We start from the raw sequence: 18,251 nt of genomic DNA, 5'->3' as shown, positions 1-18,251 counted from the left end.
ACAGCTCAATCTGCACACGCACCGACTCTGGGTGCCATTTCTTTGAAGCCCACACTGCCGACAGTTTCTGGAAGTTGCCTACCTCACAGTTTCTGGGACACCCGCTGGCCGCACCGTCGTGTCGACCTGCTCCACCACCGCCCCTGCCTCCTGTGACTTCGCTCCACCACCGATGACACCCACCTCCCTTAAGACACCGCCGGATTGTAAGATGGACCCCCCTTTTTTTCCCCAAATTTGGTGCATCTTATAAATCGAAAAATACGGTAGATAAATCCCACCGCAAATGGTTTAGGGTGAGCACCTCTACAACGCACAGTTGACTGATTCGGCACAGGGGTTCGGCTTGTTGGTATTAGTTGGTCAAAAAAATTTTTCTTTATCGTTCCTTTGGGAGACCCAGACCATGGGTGTTTAGCTTCTGCCTCCGGAGGACACACAAAGTACTACACTTAAAAGTGTAGCTCCTCCCTCTGAGCTTATACACCCCCTGGTGAGCCAGTCCCAGCCAGTTTATTGCTTTGTGTTCAGGAGGATACATCCACACATGCATTCTCATGTTTTTTTCTAGATTTTTGATTTTTATTTGGAAAAAGATTGAAGAAATGGGGCCACGTCTGGACTCCCGGCATGTCCCTTCTCACCCCACTGTGTCGGCGGTGTTGTAAGGTTGATTTCCAAGGCTGGAGCCTTACATGCCGTTTTCCTTCACCATCCCTCCTGGGCTCTGGCTTGAAGTGGGATCCACCGCGGTCTCCATGCCTGACAGGAGACCGGTCTCCGTCCACAGCCCCTTGAGGATCCTGCTGGACCGGAGCACTCATTCCCAGGGACCTGGCCCTGCGTCTCAGCAGCTAAGTACTGAGACTTTCATATGTTGGGGTCCATGTCCTTTATTGTGTGGGGAGAGTGTGTTTGTGGTACTTGTTTGACATTTCCGGCGGGTTTTCTGGTTTTTCGCCGAGAACCGCGCCGATGGTGCCTGCGCGTCGGCCTCGCGGCTCAAATTTAGGCCCAGGCTTCACCGGAGGCCTAGTTTCTGTTTCTTGCCCTCGCATGTCACTCATGCAGAGGGACAGGCGCGGCCCCTCCCGGCGGCCGTCCTGCACAGGGGAGGGACACTCCCCACTACTTGTGGGTGACCCCCCCCCCCCATCCCCTGCAGGCCACTATGGCCCTCCAGTTCCCGCTCTCCTACAGGAGACGCCCCAAGTCCCGCCCCCTCTCTTCGCTCTGGCGGCCATTTTCTTGGAAGGATTCATTCTGCGCTGGGCCATCCTGCACTCTGCATCCCTGCTTAGGTGCTGTGCTTGGGGGTCCGGGCTTCGGAATCTGGAGGGCACACAAACCGCTTCCTGCGGTCTGGTAAGCCACAGCCGGTCTATGGTTGTGGACCTCTGCAGAGTCCATGGGACTTCTATTTATACTCCCTGGGGTTCATTTACTTGTACAAGCTACGTTTTTCCCACTCCAGCAGCATGTCTCACACGAGGAGCAAGGCTCCAAAGCTTTATACTGCATGCGCTGCATGCAAGCTCCTGCTGCCTGAACCGAGCACCTATCCACATTGTGAGGTCTGCTCGAACGTGGAGGTGCCACAGCCTGGAGTCTCACCCCCAGTGGTCTCTCAGGCTGCTTCTGCACCTGTGGCTGAACCCCCGGCCTGGGTAGAGTCCTTCTCTAGGTCTATAACCCAGTCTTTTGCTGAGTCCATGGGACTTCTGTCCAGGACTTGGATGAATATGCCTCAGCCCCCTTCACAGGGTGCCTCTAATGTTCTTGCTAAGGATCCTTTAGGATTCCTACCCTCTGGCCTCCGTCCACCGGAGCTCACAGAGGATTCTTCATCAGGACACAGACTCCGTCCACCTAAGAGGTGCCGCAGGGTTTCCTCTCCCTCCTCATCCCGTGGCTCTGTCTCAGAGGACTCGCAGGATGAGGAGGATGCCTTTACAGGGGGCTCGGAGACTAACTCCATGTGCCCCATTGATCTTTCTGAGGGTGACTCAGATCTTAGTGACTTGATTGCTTCTATTAATTCTGTGCTGGATCTCAATCCGCCAGTCTCAGAGGAGCAACCCTCTCTGGCAGAAAAGCATCAGTTTACCTCGCCTAAGAGAGTAAAGAGTGTGTTCTTTAACCACTCCAGTTTTCAGTCCGCTGTGACCAAACCCAGGGCCTGTCCTGACAAACGCTTCCCAAAGCGTGGTTCTGATGACCGTTTTCCCTTTCCACCTGAGGTGGTCAAGGAGTGGGCCCAATCCCCAAAGTTAGACCCTCCAGTGTCTAGGCTCTCAGCCCGGACCGTTGTCTCGGTGGATGATGGCACTTCCCTTAAGGATGCCACTGACCGTCAGATTGACCTTTTGGCCAAATCCGTGTATGAAGCGGCGGGGGCCTCGTTTTCCCCTACTTTTGCAGCAGTGTGGGCCCTCAAAGCCATTTCTGCTTCTCTAGAGGAGATACATTCTCTCGCCAGGGAACCTATGCCCGAGATGGTTTCTTTAACCTCTCAAGCTTCAGCTTTTTCTTCTTATGCCATGTCTGCCATGCTAGAGGCTGCTCACCGTACTGCGGTGGCTTCGGCTAATTCCCTCGTTATCCGCAGGATCTTGTGGCTCCGAGAGTGGAAGGCAGATGCTTCTTCAAAGAAGTACCTTGCTGGGCTCCCTTTTGCTGGTTCCCGGCTGTTCGGTGAACAGCTCGATGAAATTATTAAAGAGGCTACTGGCGGGAAGAGTACTTCCATGCCACAAGCCAAGACCAGGAAACCTACCCAGGGTAGGATTCAGCCGAGGTTTCGTTCCTTTCGTTCCTCCAACTGGTCGTCCTCTAAGCCCTCCGCCTTGTCCGCCAACTCAGCTAAGGACCAGAAATCCAACTGGCGCTCAAAAGCGCGTCCACAGAAGACCGCAGGAGGTTCTGCCACTAAGGCAGCCTCCTCGTGACTCTCTGCCCGTTCCAGCACCGTCCTTAGTCGGTGGCAGGCTCTCCCACTTTGGCGACGTTTTGGTTTCAACAAGTCTCCGATCAGTGGGTGAGAGATGTCATTCCTCACGGCTACAGGATAGAATTCTCTTCCATCCCGCCAAACAGATTTTTTCTCTCAACTCCCCCCTGCTCCAAGGCCGCCGCCTTCTCACAGGCCGTGGCAGCCTTGCAGGCCAACGGAGTAATTGTACCAGTTCCCGTCCGGGAACGGTTCAGAGGTTTTTACTCAAACCTCTTCCTAGTTCCCAAAAAGGACGGTACCTTCCGGCCCATCCTGGATCTCAAGCTTCTCAACAAGCTTGTTCGGGTGCGGCACTTTCGCATGGAGTCTCTGCGATCAGTCATTGCCTCAATGACCCAAGGAGATTTCCTGGCGTCCATCGACATCAGAGATGCCTATCTGCATGTGCCAATTGCAGTTTCTCACCAGGGTTGGCTACGCTTTGCAATAGGAGAAGATCATTTCCAATTCGTGGCTCTCCCCTTCGGGTTAGCCACGGCGCCTCGGGTATTCACCAAGGTCATGGCAGCAGTGATCGCGGTTCTGCACCTTCAGGGGTTGGCAGTGCTCCCTTACCTGGACGACCTTCTAATCAAGGCTCCATCCAGCGCAGACTGTCAGCGGAGTGTCTCGCTCACTCTCGCCACTCTAGCCCAATTCGGGTGGCTTGTCAATCTTCCCAAATCCACTCTGATTCCGACCCAGAGTCTCACGTACCTAGGGATGCAGTTGGAGACTCTGCCGGCACTGGTGAAGTTGCCCTTAGACAAACAGCTGTCACTTCAGTTGGCGGTGCGCTCTCTCCTGAGGCACCACCGTTATACCCTCAGGCGTCTGATGCAGGTGCTGGGTCAAATGGTGGCGTCCATGGAGGCGGTTCCCTTTGCCCAGTTCCATCTGCGCCCCCTGCAGCTGGACATTCTCCGCTGTTGGGACAAGCGGCCTTCCTCCTTACACAAGTCAGTGGCTCTGTCGCCACGGACAAGGAGCTCTCTTCAGTGGTGGCTTCGGACCCTCTCCCTGTCCCAAGGGCGCTCCTTCCTGACTTCGTCCTGGGTGATTCTCACCACGGATGCCAGCCTATCCGGCTGGGGAGCGGTACATCCCCACCACAGAGCACAGGGCACTTGGACTCCGTCCGAGTCAGCCCTTTCAATCAATGTGCTGGTAACCAGAGCCGTTCTTCTAGCTCTCCTAGCTTTTCACCACCTGTTGGCGGGCAGGCACATTCGAGTCCAGTCAGACAACGCGACAGCGGTTGCTTACATCAATCACCAAGGCGGGACACGCAGCCGCCTGGCAAGGATGGAGGTACAACGCATCCTTCAATGGACGGAGGACTCCAAGTCCACCATATCCGCAGTCCACATCCCAGGCGTGGAAAACTGGGAGGCAGATTATCTCAGCCGTCAAAGCGTGGACGGTGGCGAGTGGTCCCTGCACCCGGCAGTGTTTCTGTCAATCTGCCGCAAATGGGGCACTCCGGACGTGGACCTAATGGCATCCCGTCACAACAACAAAGTTCCTGTTTACGTGGCTCGCTCCCACGATCCTCAGGCCTTCGCCGCGGACGCTCTGGTTCAAGACTGGTCCCAGTTTCGTCTGTCCTACGTGTTTCCCCCTCTAGCTCTCTTGCCCAGAGTCCTGCGCAAGATCAGAATGGAGGGCCGTCGAGTCATCCTCATTGCTCCGGACTGGCCCAGGCGAGCTTGGTATCCGGACCTGCTCCAACTGTCCGTAGAGATGCCGTGGCATCTCCCGGACCGTCCAGACCTACTCTCGCAAGGTCCGTTTTTCCGCCCGAATTCTGCAGCCCTCGAATTGACGGCGTGGCTCTTGAGTCCTGGATTTTGACGGCTTCTGGTATTCCTCCTGAAGTCATCTCCACTATGACTCGGGCCCGTAAGTCTTCCTCCGCTAAGATCTATCACAGGACTTGGAAAATTTTCCTGTCTTGGTGTCGCTCTACCGGCCATCCTCCTTGGCCATCCTCCTTGGCCATTCTCTTTGCCGACCCTTCTGTCTTTTCTACAGTCCGGTCTGCAGCTAGGACTGTCCCTTAACTCTCTCAAGGGACAAGTCTCAGCTCTGTCAGTACTGGTCCAGCGGCGCCTCGCTCGGCTGGCTCAGGTCCGCACCTTCATGCAAGGCGCGTCTCACATCATTCCGCCTTATCGGCGGCCCTTGGATCCCTGGGACCTTAACTTGGTCCTCACGGTATTGCAGAAACCCCCTTTTGAGCCTATTAGGGAGGTTTCTTTGTATCGTCTTTCTCAGAAAGTGGCCTTTCTAGTTGCCATAACTTCTCTCAGGAGAGTCTCTGATTTGGCTGCGCTCTCCTCGGAGTCACCTTTTATAGTTTTTCATCAAGACAAGGTGGTTCTCCGTCCGACTCCGGACTTTCTTCCTAAGGTGGTCTCTCCCTTCCACCTTAACCAGGACATTACCTTACCTTCCTTCTGTCCGGCCCCTGTTCATCGCTTGAAAAAGCGCTGCATACTCTAGATCTGGTGCGTGCTTTCCGGATCTATGTATCTCGCACCGCTGCGCTCAGGAGGTGCACCTCTCTTTTTGTGCTAACCACAGGTCGGCGCAAGGGCCTCTCTGCTTCTAAGCCGACCTTAGCCGTTGGATTAGATCGACCATTTCGGACGCCTACCAGAGTACTCAGGTGCCTCCCCCGCCGGGGATCAAGGCACACTCGACCAGAGCTGTCGTTGCCTCTTGGGCTTTTAGGCACCAGGCTACGGCTCAACAAGTCTGTCAGGCTGTCACTTGGACTAGCCCGAATACCTTCTCGAAGCACTACCAAGTGCATGCTCATGCTTCGGCAGATGCGAGCTTGGGCAGACGCATCCTTCAGGCGGCTGTCACCCACTTGTGAAGTTAGGTTCTGCCTACTTCTTAGTTTTTCTGTTTATTCCCACCCATGGACTGCTTTGGAACGTCCCATGGTCTGGGTCTCCCAAAGGAACGATAAAGAAAAAGAGAATTTTGTTTACTTACCGTAAATTCTTTTTCTTATAGTTCCGTATTGGGAGACCCAGCACCCTCCCTGTTGCCTATTGGCAATTTCTTGTTCCGCGTGTTATCATCGGCTGTTGTCGTGGACAGTCTCCGGTTGTTCCGGTTCTTGCTCTGTTCTACTTGTGGGTGGCTATTCTCCTTCAGCTTTTGCACTAAACTGGCTGGGACTGGCTCACCAGGGGGTGTATAAGCTCAGAGGGAGGAGCTACACTTTTAAGTGTAGTACTTTGTGTGTCCTCCGGAGGCAGAAGCTAAACACCCATGGTCTGGGTCTCCCAATACGGAACTATAAGAAAAAGAATTTACGGTAAGTAAACAAAATTCTCTTTTTTTATGAAACCATGTGCAATCGAGGAACTTTTATGGGTAATTTAAGAATAAGTATTGCTTTTTTTGTTTTTTAAAAAAAAGCTCCCCCTTTCATTCAAATGAAATAAGGCAAAAATTATTTTTTCCCCCCAAAAAAGGACATGCAATTTTGCATTATTGAAACGATAATAGTAATAAGTAAGCAACTTTTATTATTCATTTTTCTTTGTCGCTCCATTGGGAGACCCAGACAATTGGGTGTATAGCTTCTGCCTCCGGAGGCCACACAAAGTATTACACTTAAAAGTGTAAACCCCTCCCCTCTGCCTATACACCCCCCCGTGCATCACGGGCTCCTCAGTTTTTATGCTTTGTGCGAAGGAGGCACACATGCATGCAAGCTCCACAATTTAGTCAGCAGCAGCTGCTGACTATATCGGATGGAAGAAAAGAGGGCCCATAACAGGGCCCCCGGCATGCTCCCTTCTCACCCCACTCTGGTCGGCGGTGCGGTTAAGGTTGAGGTACCCATTGCGGGTACATAGGCAGGAGCCACATGCTGTTTTCCTTCCCCATCCCTTAGGGGCTCTGGGTGAAGTGGGATCCTAATCGGTCTCCAGGCACTGGGACCGTGCTCCCTCCACAGCCCCTGGGGGAATCTGCTTGGACAGGAGCCGGGTATCGTCAGGGACAGGCAGCTGCTCTGAGGTACTCTGTGTCCCCTTGGGGACGGCGCATAGAGCGCCTGTGTTATACACGCTGCAGCAGCTGCTGGGTGTGTTAGTGCGCCGGGACTACCGCGTTGGCCGCGCTTGTTTGCCGGCCGCGCTTGTAACTTTACTCCCCGGCTTTTGCGGCCTAGTACCGCATATTCCCGCCCCCGGGCCTGCCAGTCAGGGGAAGGGCGGGACGCTGCACTGGACGTCAGTGCTGAGGGCTGGAGCATACTTTGTATCCTCCTCCCCCCTCACTGAGCACCGTGGGACACCAGATTCCCGCACTTTCTAAAGGCACGCCCACGGCCCCCTCCTCCCCACAGAACGCTGGCAGCCATTCCTGTCAGCACTTCTGACGCTGGAGAGGAGAGACACAGCTTTGGGAGGCCCAGGCAGTGAATCTGGTGGTCACACAACCGCTGCGGGCGGTCGGTAAGCCGCACCTGTTACTAGGTGCTGGCCCCCCTGGGTGCCGAAGTGTATATTTATATGCGTATAATCTATACATTTACTTTGTACGGCCGCACTGCTTGTTTTTGACTATATACCCTCCCTGATTGTACTCAGAGGAGACAACAGCATGTCGTCCGCAAAAAGCAAGGGTGCCAAGGCACAGGCTTACTTTGCAACCTGTACCTCATGTGCGGCTATGCTACCTGCAGGTTCCACCTACCCTCATTGTGTGCAATGCTCGGCCCCGGTGACACTCACTCAGCCGGAGCCTCAGCCACTGGTGGGACCCTCGGCCCAGTTGGAACCACCTGCTGCTACTGTCCAGGTGACAGGGACAGAGTTTGCAGTATTTGCTGACAAACTTTCTTTTTTTTTTTTTTTTTTTTTTTTTTTTTAAATTCTTTATTTTAAAGCCAAACTCGTATCAAACAATACATCCCCTGCTCCCTACTGGGACGCAGGTATTATTACAGAAATGACGGTAATATACATACAAACAGTCAGCACACATAAGCAATTCCCATCTCCACTACTACTCAAGTCTGGCCCAGTTTACATCTTTTATAAGCCGACCCAACTTTAGGGAAGTAGGGAGAAGAGCGAAGAAAAAGAAGTCAAAGCCTGAAAAAGATTGAAGGCCTGTAGAGAAAGAGAGAAATAGAGAAAGGGGTGGAAGAAGAAAGCAGGAAGGAAGATCGGGGAATAGTGTGGAAAAGGAAAGAAGAGAGGGGGAGAAAGAAAGAGAGAAGGAGAGAGAAGAAAAAAAAAAAAAAAAAGGGGGGGTAAATCACGACTCCTGAGGTTCCAAGAGCAAGTCCGCATACTCCGCCGAGTAGGTGAACTCCATCCATGGAAACCATGTCCTATAAAAGTCTTCCTGGCGATCGTTAATAGAGGATGTCAAATCCTCCATGTACATCAGATCGTTAATCCGCGAAACCCACTGTGTCACCGTGGGGGGGGTATTAGACTTCCAACCAAGCGGGATGCAAGACCTGGCCGACATGACCAGAAATCTAAGCAAAGACCGCCTATATTTAGAGACCGGGAGTTCGGAAAGCTGTAGAATGAATAGCTCCGGACCCAATGTCTCCGTAGTACCGGTCACTCGTCTGATTACCTCCCCCACTTCTGACCAAAACCGCTGCAACGAAGGGCAGGACCAGAAAATGTGCATAAAATCACCCTCCCCCAGACCGCATCTCCAACAAACTGGGTCAACTGAGGGAAACATTCTATGGAGTCTGGTCGGGACCCTGTACCACCTAGCCAACAGTTTGTAGTTAGCTTCCAACAGTCTGGAACTGATCGAAGTTCTATGTGCCAGCTGGAGAATGTTGTTTCTTTGTGAGTCAGATAAACTAATCCCCAGGTCCCTCTCCCACTGCAGCAGGTAGGCCGGGGGGGGCAAATCCCCCGGATCTGATAGCATATTATATACCAGGGATAGTGAGTGCCGTAAGACTCCCTCTCCCAGGCACAACTTTTCAAAACCCGTAGGAGGTCCGACATATCGACTGAAGCGAGGGAGGGAGTGCATGTAGTGCCTCAACTGCATAGCCCTCCAATCCCCCAGGGGACCCGAAGGCAAGAAGCCCCGGATATCCGCTAGTGAAAGCCAATCCCCCTCTCTACCCAGATGACAAGCTCTGAATTTGCCCCCTTGAACCCACTTTCTGAAGACCGGGTCCGAAAGACCAGGACGAAATTCCGGGTTACCCAGTATGGGTGTCATAGGAGAAGGCACTGGCAAAAGGAGTCGTCTGACCTCCCCTATCGCACAGCATTCAAGAGTGGCGCCAATGGTAGGATGGGATCTCAGAGCCGGCAGGGAGAGGTTCAAAAGCCAGGGGATGGCCGGGAGATGTATTTCCGAGAAACTCTGTTCTAGGGCCACCCATGGCTTTGTGCCGGAATGACGGCACCAGTCCAATACCCTAACCATGTGCGTGGCCAAATAATACTTTTTGAGGTCTGGGATACCCAAGCCTCCCCTACTCTTAGGTCTGCACAAAAGAGACCGAGAAAGTCTCGCAGGCTTGTTGGCCCAGATAAATTTGATCTGTAGAGAGGCCAGTTCCTTGAAGAAAGAGCTAGGGATTCTAATCGGCAAGGATTGGAAGAGGTATAAGAGACGTGGCAGGATATTCATCTTCAAAATTGCACATCTCCCGAACCATGTGAAGTAGCCCTTCCCCCAGTTAGCGCAATCTTTCCCAATTGATTGCAGAAGCGGGAGATAGTTCGACTTGTAAATTTGACTAGGGTCCGCAGTCAACTGGACGCCCAAATACTTCAGGGACTGGCTAGCCCACCTAAACTCGAACGCGGATTGTAGCGATGTGACTTGCTCAAGGGGAAGAGATATATTTAGGGCCTCCGATTTTGACATATTAATTTTAAAGTTGGATAGAGAGGAGTATGTTTCCAACTCTCTCAGAAGGTTAGGGAGGGAAACCCGCGGGTTGGTAATAAAAAAAAGCAAATCGTCCGCATAAGCCGCGATTTTATAAGTAGAACCTGAGGCGTTAGGGCCCGAAATGTTAACGTTGCTTCTGATCCGACTGAGCAGGGGTTCCAGAGTCAATATGAAAATCAGGGGCGAGAGAGGACAGCCCTGTCTTGTTCCATTGCGAATGGGGAATCTCTCTGAAAGGAGACCGTTCACTCTGACTGCCGCCGAAGGGATGCTGTACAGGGAGCAGATCCAAGCAAGCATCATACTCCCCAACCCCACAGCCCGCAAGACCTCCTCCATAAAAATCCAGTTAACTCTGTCGAACGCTTTTTCTGCGTCGGTTGACAGAAGCATCAAAGGCAGCCCATCGGATTTAGCCTTGTGTATTATGTTCAAAGCCTTAGTCGTATTGTCCCTTGCTTCCCTACCCATCATGAACCCCGCCTGGTCTGGGTGAACAATCTCCCCCAGCAATGGGGAAAGTCTATCCGAAAGAATCCTAGTGAAGAGCTTCAGGTCTGTGTTGAGGAGAGAAATGGGTCGGTAACTAGAGCACGAAGTAGGGTCTTTGCCCTCTTTAGGGATAACAACAATATTAGCAGCCAGGGTATCCCTTGGCAAGGGGACAGCTTCAGCATGTGGGCCATGGTTAAATGCTGAGAGAAACGGGGAAATCAAAATGGAATCCAACTTTTTGTAATAGAGCAGAGGGAAACCATCCGGGCCAGGGGCCTTACCTGTGGGAGATTTTTTAAGTGCGGACCAGTATTCCACCTCCGAGATGGGCCTTTCCAGATCGGCCGCAGCCTCCGGCTTGAGACATCCCAAGCCGGAGTCCGCGATGTACATCCGTATTCGGCTACGCAATTCCGTCCTGGCCTTCCCAGACCGCCCCTCATCAACTGCATAAAGGGTGGAATAAAAATCTTTAAAAGCGGAGGCAATGTCTTTCGGCAGAGTAGCCCACCTGTCTCCCGCGATGTGCACCTTCGAAACATATCCTCTCGCTCTCTGAGTCCTCAGAGCTCTAGCCAGGGCCCTGCCACTCTTATTGCCAAATTCATAGAAATGCCGTCTGCACCTAGCCAATGTTCCCCTAGCCTTATAATATAGCAGGGACCGCAACTCCTCCCTCTTCTTGACCAAAATGGCCCCCACGTCCCCTCCCAGAGACCCCTTGTGGATTGCCTCCAACTCTCTAATGTCTGCCAGAAGGGATGTAACCTTAGCCTCTCTTTCTCTCTTCAGACGTGCCCCATGTTTGATGAACAGTCCCCTCACCACACATTTGTGTGCCTCCCAGACAATGCCCGGGGACACCTCTCCCCCCCCCCCGCTGCCGCTGAAATATTCCCTCAAGGCCTCCCTTATTTCCTGCATTGTCACCGGTTCGTCGAGTAGCGAAGTGTTCAGGGTCCACTGACTCTGCCTCCCGATGGGGTAACCGAGGGATAGAGTTATTGTGATCAGGGCGTGATCAGAGAATGATATGCACTCGATTGAGGAAGCCACCAGAGAATGTAGATCCCCATGTTTGAGGAAAAAGAGGTCTAACCTGGAGTAGCAATCATGTACTGCCGAGTAAAATGAGAAATCTTTGTCTGATGGATGCATCAATCGCCATGCGTCTATTAGTTGATGGTCATGTAAACCCCGTCGCAAGCGACGTAGTGCCGAATGTGGCACACTGGACACCCCTTTGGAGCTATCCCTCGGCGGCTCCAACACAACATTAAAGTCACCCCCGAGGACTAGAGTACCCTCAGAGAATTCCTCTATCTGCTCAAGGTAACGCAGCAATGTGGGGCATTGACCCGAGTTTGGCAAGTAGACAGCCACCAAGGTGAAAGTCTGAGTAGCAATGCGTCCCTTGAGCATCAGAAGCCTTCCCTGATCATCCGATCGAGAGTCCAACAGTTCCCATGGGAGCGTACTGGACATTAAGATGCTTGTGCCCCTGGATCTAGAGTCAGGGGAGGGTGAATGATGCACAACAGGATACCTTCTATCGGCCAGTTTGTATGGTTTTGCCTCACAGTAGTGTGTTTCTTGGAGGAAAGCGACCTGAATTCGGTTTTTCCATAGTAGGTTCAGGAGAATAGACCGTTTCTCCGGGCTGTGAAGACCCTTAACATTCAATGAGCCCACCCGAAGCTCAGCTTGCCTCAGCTTCGTCATACTCCGTCACTGACCTCTGGAGGAACAAACAACAAGTTACACACACACAAAAAAAAAAAAAAAAGAAAAAAAAAGGGAAATAAGAGGGAGGGGGAAAGAGAGGGGGAAAACGGATGAGTGGAAGAGGGGGGGTGGAAAGGATATAGGCAAGCGAAAGTGAAGACCCTTTAGCAGGGGAGAGAGAAAAATGTAGAAGAGCAGAAAGTGAAAAGACAGAGAGTGGAAAAGCAGCTGTTCTGCCGCACGCAGTACCAGGGACCAGCCCAGAAACTGCTTAGGTATAGATGGGGACAAGAACAGACATGTGGCCAGAGCTCCAACCCGCGCCTCACTTATTTATGCCTGATGACCCAGACCCCAAACAACCAGGGAGGGTCTGTCAAATTAACCTCCCACGGACCCTCCCACCCAAGATGGAAATGCAAAACCCCCCTCCCCCGCCCGCCCCACAAACGACCCAACGACAACAGATCAAAGTTGCAATGAACATTAGTCAGTATGCTGTGGACTGTTGGGCCAGTCGTATGGCCAGAACACTTGCCATCGGAGCCAGGAGGTCAGGGGGCACCCCCAGGTAACCCCCAACCATACTCCTCTCCCGGCCATTCAGCCACCACTTTGGTCACTTCCCCGACCCATCAGCAACCGAGAGATTTCATGACCCTCCAAAATCATCACAGGGGGAGGCCCGGACGCCGTCCCTCCTCCTTCGCCGCCCTGTTGGGGCCTGAGGTTCCCACTCCATCCAGTCCGGGATTGAGCAGTCTGGTATTCCAAGAAAGTCATACAATTTTGAAAGCTCAGAGTGCCTCCTCAATGGGAACACGGAGTCCCCCTTACGGACAATCAGATGAAAGGGGTGGCCCCATCTGTACGAGGCGCTTGCCTCTTTGATTTTGAGCAGAAGGGGGTGAAGCAACCGTCTCATGTATAGTGTGCGGCTGGAGACGTCCGGAAATAGCTTCACCACAGCCCCATCTACTTCCACAGAGCCCTTCGACCAGGCTCCCTGAAGAATCCTCTCTCTGTCCCCATAATAATGCAAGCGACATAAAACGTCTCTGGGGAAGGAAGCAGATCTGGGGCCAGGCCTTGCGACCCTGTGAATTCTGTCAAAGAGATAGGAGGCCTCAGGTGGGCGATCAGTGACTTGATTGAATATGGATAAGACATTGGTGCGCAGCAGATCTTGGGGCCAGTCCTCCGGTATACCTTTCAGCCTTATATTATTTCTTCTGCCCCTGTTTTCTTGATCGTCCAATAGCAGAGCTAGCTCCCTAATGCGGGCATTAGAAGACTCACAGTCCCGTTCAATCCTCTCCATTCTACCCTCCAGGGACTCCTGTGCTTGCTCTGTTGCCTCTATTCTATCTTCCAGCACCACCATTTCCTCCCTCAGGGTGGTCAGCGCCATCTGCTGGGAGGATTCTATCCTGGCCACCACATCCTCCAGATCTTTTTTGCTGGGAAGGGCCAATATAAGCTCTCTCAAAGCCTGCAAGTCATCTCGGGGGGGGCCAGGGGGCTGGTCGCCTGTCATCAAGGGGTCTTCTGCTTGCCCCAGAGAAGGAGGTGTACCAGGGGTGCAGAGGAACGCAGGGAATCCCAGCACAGGTGATCCCCCAGATGCCGAGGCCTCCTCTGCCCCCTCAGTAACATGCTGTGTGGCCGGGCCTGTGGGTCCCCCCCTCCTCCATGCTTCTGTACCTTGACCTGCCGCCGCCGGTCTCCCTGCTGTGACGTTCACCAGCTTCTCCCCTTCACCCGACACCCGAGCTGCTGCAGAGGCTGTGGGCGGGCGCCGTGTCGCTCCAGGGGAATCCCCAGCCGGGGAACGCTGCTGAGACGCCGGCGCCATCTTGTCCAGGGCCGCCGGCGGGAGCTCCCGGCCCGACACCGCCAGGTATCTAGAGAGGCTCCCCTGGGGCTTCTGACTCACTCCGGGGGATGCGGAGGCGGGGGCACCGCCCGGTCTTTTCTTGGGGGCCATCTCGGGTGAGAAGGGACCGCAGGAGTCTGCAAAATAAAGCTGTGGGCGCAGGAGCTCTGAAGGTAAGCTTCCTCACGCCACCATGTCTAGGACACGCCCCCCCGCTGACAAACTTTCTGAGTCTATGGATAGATGGTCTGCTAAGATACTAGAAGCTTTGCAGTCCAGACCGGTAACACAGGCCCCGGGCACTGTTCAATCATTGCCCCCAGGCCCCCCTCGGTTGGAGCAGCAAAGTGCTCCTGGGGCGACTCATAGGTCCCACGGTGAGGACTCCGACACGGACCACAGTCCCAGACCGGCTAAGCGGGCTCGCTGGGAGCTTCCCTCGACTTCATCTCACTGTTCAGGGTCTCAGCATGAGGACTCTCTAGAGGATGAAGCGGATGGGGCAGATCAGGACTCTGATCCTGACACGGCTCTCAACCTTGATACACCTGAGGGGGACGCCATAGTAAACGACCTTATAGCGTCCATCAATCAGGTGTTAGAACTTTCTCCTCCACCTCTTCCGATTGAGGAGCCAGTTTCTCAGCAGGAAAAATTCCGCTTTAGGTTTCCCAAACGTACACGGAGTGCGTTTCTTGATCACTCCGACTTCAGGGATACAGTCGAGAAACACCGAGCCTTTCCGGATAAGCGCTTTACTAAGCGCCTTAATGACACACGTTACCCCTTCCCCCCTGACGTAGTCAAGGGTTGGGCTCAGTGTCCCAAGGTGGATCCTCCAGTCTCTAGACTGGCGGCTAGATCCATAGTTGCAGTGGAAGATGGTGCATCTCTCAAGGATGCCACTGACAGGCAGATAGAGCTCTGGATGAAATCCATCTATGAAGCTATAGGCGCGTCCTTTGCTCCGGCATTCGCAGCCGTCTGGGCACTCCAGGCTATCTCAGCTTGTCAGTCTGAGATTAATGCAGTCACACGTGCCTCTACTCCGCAGGTTGTGTCCTTAACCTCTCAGGCGTCGGCGTTTGCGTCCTACGCCATGAATGCTGTCCTGGACTCTGCTAGCCGTACGGCGGTAGCATCCGCCAATTCAGTGGCAGTCCGCAGGGCCATGTGGCTACGTGAATGGAAGGCAGACTCTGCTTCCAAAAAGTTCTTAACCGGTTTGCCATTTTCTGGCGACCGCCTGTTTGGCGAGCGATTGGATGGAATCATTAAACAATCCAAGGGAAAGGACTCGTCCTTACCCCAGTCCAAACCAAACAGACCTCAACAACGGAAGGTACAATCGAGGTTTCGGTCCTTTCGGCCCTCAGCCAGGTCTCAATGCTCCTCGTCCAACAGGCCACAGAAAGGTCAGAGGAACTCTGATTCATGGCGGTCTAAGTCACGTCCTAAAAAGACCGCCGGAGGAACCGCTCCCAAAGCGGCCTCCTCATGACTTTCGGCCTCCCCAAACCGCATCCTCGGTCGGTGGCAGGCTCTCCCGCTTTTGCGACGCCTGGTTGCCACATGTCCAAGACCGATGGGTGAGAGACATTCTGTCTCACGGTTACAGGATAGAGTTCAGCTCTCGTCCTCCGACTCGTTTCTTCAGAACATCTCCGCCACCCGAGCGAGCCGATGCTCTTCTTCAGGCGGTGAGCACTCTGAAGGCAGAAGGAGTGGTGATCCCGGTTCCCCTTCAGCAACGGGGTCACGGTTTTTACTCCAACTTGTTTGTGGTACCAAAAAAGGACGGATCTTTCCGTCCCGTTCTGGACCTCAAACTGCTCAACAGACATGTGAAAACCAGGCGGTTCCGGATGGAATCCCTCCGCTCAGTCATCGCCTCGATGTCCCAAGGAGACTTCCTAGCATCAATCGACATCAGGGATGCTTATCTCCACGTGCCGATTGCACCAGAGCATCAGCGCTTCCTGCGTTTCGCCATTGGGGACGAACATCTTCAGTTCGTGGCACTGCCTTTCGGCCTGGCGACAGCCCCACGGGTATTCACCAAGGTCATGGCAACAGTGGTAGCAGTCCTACACTCTCAGGGACACTCGGTGATCCCTTACTTAGACGATCTTCTTGTCAAGGCCCCCTCTCGGGTGGCATGCCAACACAGCCTGAACATTGCTCTGGAAACTCTCCAGAGATTCGGGTGGATCATCAATTTCCCAAAGTCAACATTGACACCGACTCAATCGCTGACATATCTCGGGATGGAGTTTCATACTCTCTCAGCGATAGTGAAACTTCCGCTGGACAAACAGCGTTCACTACGGACAGGGGTGCAATCTCTCCTTCGAGACCAGTCGCACCCCTTGAGGCGCCTCATGCACTTCCTAGGGAAGATGGTGGCAGCAATGGAGGCAGTTCCATTTGCGCAGTTTCATCTGCGTCCACTTCAATGGGACATTCTCCGCAAGTGGGACAGGAAGTCGACGTCCCTCGACAGGAACGTCTCCCTTTCTCGGGCGACCAAGGCCTCCCTTCAGTGGTGGCTTCTTCCCACTTCCTTGTCGAAGGGGAAATCGTTCCTGCCCCCATCCTGGGCTGTGGTCACGACGGACGCGAGTCTGTCAGGGTGGGGAGCGGTCTTCCTCCACCACAGGGCTCAGGGTACCTGGACTCAGCCAGAGTCCTCCCTTCAGATCAATGTTCTGGAGATAAGGGCAGTGTATCTAGCCCTAAAGGCGTTCCAGCCGTGGCTGGAGGGCAGGCAGATCCGAATTCAGTCGGACAACGCCACGGCGGTGGCATACATCAACCACCAAGGCGGCACACGCAGTCGGCAAGCCTTCCAGGAAGTTCGGCGGATTCTGCTGTGGGTGGAAGCCACAGCCTCCACCATCTCCGCAGTTCACATCCCGGGCGTAGAAAACTGGGAAGTAGACTTTCTCAGTCGTCAGGGCATGGACGCAGGGGAATGGTCTCTTCACCCGGACGTGTTTCAAGAGATCTGTTGCCGCTGGGGGAAGCCGGACGTCGACCTCATGGCGTCCCGGCACAACAACAAGGTTCCGGCATTCATGGCACGGTCTCAAGATCACAGAGCTCTGGCGGCAGACGCATTAGTTCAGGATTGGTCGCAGTTTCGACTGCCTTATGTATTTCCTCCTCTGGCACTGCTGCCCAGAGTGTTACGCAAGATCAGGTCCGACTGCCGCCGCGCCATCCTCATCGCCCCAGACTGGCCGAGGAGGTCGTGGTACCCGGATCTGTGGCATCTCACGGTGGGTCAACCGTGGGCACTACCAGACCGACCAGACTTGCTTTCTCAAGGGCCATTTTTCCATCTGAATTCTGCAGCCCTCAACCTGACTGTGTGGCCATTGAGTCCTGGATCCTAGCGTCTTCAGGGTTATCTCAAGAGGTCATTGACACTATGAGACAGGCCAGGAAACCAACGTCCGCCAAGATCTACCACAGGACGTGGAGGATCTTCTTATCCTGGTGCTCTGATCAGGGTTTTACTCCCTGGCCATTTGCCTTACCCACTTTTCTGTCCTTCCTTCAATCCGGAATGGAAAAGGGTTTGTCGCTCGGCTCTCTAAGGGACAAGTCTCGGCGCTCTCGGTGTTTTTTCAAAAGCGTCTAGCCAGGCTTCCGCAGGTACGCACGTTCCTGCAGGGGGTTTGCCACATAGTCCCTCCTTACAAGCGTCCGCTAGAACCCTGGGATCTGAACAGGGTGCTAACGGCTCTTCAGAAACCACCTTTCGAGCCAATGAGAGATATTTCTCTTTCACGCCTTTCGCAGAAGGTGGCCTTCCTAGTGGCAGTCACATCACTTCGGAGAGTGTCTGAGCTAGCTGCTCTGTCATGCAAAGCCCCCTTCCTGGTGTTTCACCAGGACAAGGTGGTTCTGCGTCCGGTTCCGGAGTTTCTCCCTAAGGTGGTATCCCCTTTTCATCTCAATCAGGATATCTCCTTACCTTCTTTTTGCCCTCATCCAGTTCACCAATGTGAAAAGGATTTGCACTTGTTAGATCTAGTGAGAGCACTCCGGCTCTACATTTCCCGCACGGCGCCCCTGCGCCGCTCGGATGCGCTCTTTGTCCTTGTCGCTGGCCAGCGTAAAGGGTTGCAGGCTTCCAAGTCAACCTTGGCCCGATGGATCAAGGAACCAATTCTTGAAGCCTATCGCTCTTCTGGGCTTCAGGTTCCTTCAGGGCTGAAAGCCCATTCTACC

At 53.7% G+C, this 18,251-nt stretch overlaps 1 protein-coding gene across 3 annotated transcripts in view; it reads left to right on the top strand.

Moving 5' to 3' along the window:
- The window catches only part of LOC142256663 (AP-2 complex subunit alpha-1), a 225,657-nt gene that overhangs the window by 162,481 nt on the left and 44,925 nt on the right, over positions 1-18,251 (top strand). The gene's annotated exons all lie outside the window — the stretch shown is intronic.

The sequence above is a fragment of the Anomaloglossus baeobatrachus genome, chromosome 11, assembly GCF_048569485.1.
Source record: "Anomaloglossus baeobatrachus isolate aAnoBae1 chromosome 11, aAnoBae1.hap1, whole genome shotgun sequence".
NCBI lineage: Eukaryota > Metazoa > Chordata > Amphibia > Anura > Aromobatidae > Anomaloglossus > Anomaloglossus baeobatrachus.
Note: the sequence above shows the minus strand (reverse complement) of the source record. Positions and strands in the feature narration are given on the sequence as shown.